Here is a 2,948-nt window from a genome sequence, read left to right as displayed (position 1 = left end):
GGCAGGACAGTGAACTCTTCATCTTGGAGCAGGAAGGACCGAATGACCCTAGGAGGGGCGGACACGGCTAGAGAGAGAGTGTACATTTCCTGGACACTGAGAACAAACTCTGTCCCACCTGGAACAGCTCCAAGCCATAAAGGACTAAGCTTCTTGCCCACACAGAAGCACAGAGCTGGAAGGGACCCCCACGGCCATCCAGTCCAACCCCCTGCACAGCACAGAAATTCACAACTATCTCCCCCCCTCCCCCAGTGACCCCTTGCTGTATGCCCAGAGAAAGGCAAAACCCCTCCAGGATCCCTGGGCCAATCTGGCCTGGAGGAAAATTCCTTCCTGACCCCAAAGTGGTTATTGGCAGTACCCTGGCCATATAAGAAAGGGCTACAAGAGCCAGGCACTGACTTCCGTCCACATGCAAGCTGCTGGCGTGAGCTTGGGTCAGTCACAAGTTCTCTCAGAGCTGTTCTCTCAAGGGCAGTCCTCCGGAGAGCTCTCTCAGCCCCACCTACCTCACAGGGGGTGTCTGTTGTGGGGAGGGGAAGGGAAAGGAGATTGTCAGCTGCTCTGAGACTCCCTTGGGTAGTGAAGGGCCATGGGGTATAAATCCAATCTCCTCTTCTTCTTCTTCATCCCTTCCCACCTCCCCCTCATGATCTGCCATCCAGCCTCCACATAAAAACCTCCAAAGGACATGTGAGCCTGTTCCACCAAATTCTTCCTAATGTTTAGTCAAAAACTCTTTCAGTTTAAATACCCTAGTTCTAGTCTGACCTTCTGGGGCTACCAAAGCTCTTCTTCACCATGTTCACTGCTTTCCTCTGGACATGTTGCAGCTTGTCAACATCCTTCTTAAACTGCGGTGTCCAAAACTGACCACAGTACTCCACTTGAGGTCTGATCAGAGGAGAGTGAAGTGATACCATCACTTTGCATGATCTGGACAAAATACTTCTGTTGATGCAGCCCAAAATCACATTTGCCCTTTTAGCTACCGCAGCACACTGCTGACTCATGTTCAGTGTTTGGTCTACGAAGACTGCCTAGATCCTTTTCACAAGTACTACAGCCAAAACAGGTCTCCCCTATTTTACAATGATGCCTTTGAATTTTTCCTACCTAAATGCAGAACTTTACATTTATTTCTGTTGAAATTCATTGTGCTAGTTTTATCCCAGTTTTCCAGTCTGTCAAGATCATCCTGAATCTTGATTCTGTCTTCTACTGTATTTGTTACCCCTCCCAATTTCGTATCATCTGCAAATCTAATGAGTATCCCTTTTACTCCTTCATCCGCGTCATTTACAAAGATGCGGAACAACACAAGGCCTGGGACAGATCCCTGAGGAACTCCACTTGTCGCTCCTCACAAAGAAGATGGGGAACTGTGAAGAAGTACTCTTTGGGTGTGACAACCAGTTACAAATCCACCTAACAGTTATGGGCTCCAAAGCACATTTTACCGATTTGTCAACAAGCATACCATGAGGAACCTTATCAAAAGCCTTACTGAAGTCAAGATAAACCTGGCCAGGGAGAAGCCCCGGCCATGAGAAATCAGATCACGCTGAACTTCAGTTCTTGTTGTTTCAAGAAACACCAGCGTGTCCCATCTGAACATTGTTTAGGCCAAGGACTGAGTGTAAGGAAGGGACTGCATGTTTCCAGCTGCCCTTTGTTCCCTTGCTCGGCGTGGGTGCTTGGACAGAACACGTGTAGTCTTTTTGATCAACTATTGAACGCTCTTCTGTTCTGAATGCACCACGCCCGCTTGCTCTCTGAAGTGTGGTGATGGGGAAGGACCGCGAGGCAGCCCGCCATCCCTGGAGCACAATCGCTCAAAGTGTTATTTTATTTTTATTTTATTATTTCGATTTCTACCCCGCCCTTCCCATGATAGACTTTCTCATGCCAGGAAATACAGGGACAGAGTAGCGGATGAAATACTCTTGGCGTTGCCAGTGGCAGCAGATCTCGGTGGAACAAACCCAAAGGAACAGGGGTGGGGGTGGTTTGTGAGCAGTGTTCCCTCTAAGCTGAGTTGGTGTGAGCTAGTTCAGTTTTTTAGCCTCCGGCTCACAGATTTTTTGCCTCAGCTCAGGAAGGAGGGCTCCAGAGCAAACTGATTTATTCAGTAGCCAAATCGCTCCCTCACAACTTTAATGCCAGGAGCTCACAAAGTAGAATCTTTGCTCAGAAGACTCCACAGCTTAGAGGGAACATTGGTTGTGAGTCCTTCCTTCACGCTTAACATGGGTTTAAAAGGTTGTTGGGTGCATTTGTGGAGGAGGAAGACAAGTCTCTTGGCAGTTCCTAGCCATGGAAGTGTCGCTGAGTCTTCGTGCCCCGAGGCCGCTGCCAGCACCGGGCTCAGAGGGCAATCAGCAGCTACCGGGTGCCTTTGTCTCCCCTGTGGGTTTTCAGAGGCCACAGACAGCCCTTTGGTCTGATCCTGCAAGCGCTGAGTTCTCAGGGTGGCAGCACCGCACAGCCACATCTGGTCCGATGGGAGCAGCCCCTCCCTCCCTCCCTCCCTCCCCAACACAGGTTCTGAATCCTGCCTCAGCATGACTAAAAGGGAATGCACAGATTTCTCGTATTTTCCAGCCTGTATATCATAAAAAGCATTTACAAATAGAATTCTCTTACAATAGCGATAAATAGATTTGTTTTTTATACATTTGCCACCGGGAACACCAACACTGGAGTTTAAAAAGAGAAACGGTGTCTGAACATTAATTTAAAAATTCATGGATTTTGTGCATCTTTTAAAAAAAGAAGAAAGAAACCCCAAAGGGAAGCAATGATGGATATACAACACAGACATAAAAATAGTTCCAGACACATCCACAGAATTGCTCTATTCACACCGACGGTAGGCAGTTTTCAAATTAAATGTGGACACGTTGGGAATCTGCGCATTCCCACCTCTGCCCCAGAGGGAAAGA

The sequence above is a fragment of the Gekko japonicus genome, unplaced genomic scaffold (genome assembly GCF_001447785.1).
Source record: "Gekko japonicus isolate JY-2015 unplaced genomic scaffold, Gekko_japonicus_V1.1 scaffold131, whole genome shotgun sequence".
In the NCBI taxonomy this organism is placed as follows: domain Eukaryota; kingdom Metazoa; phylum Chordata; class Lepidosauria; order Squamata; family Gekkonidae; genus Gekko; species Gekko japonicus.
Note: the sequence above shows the minus strand (reverse complement) of the source record.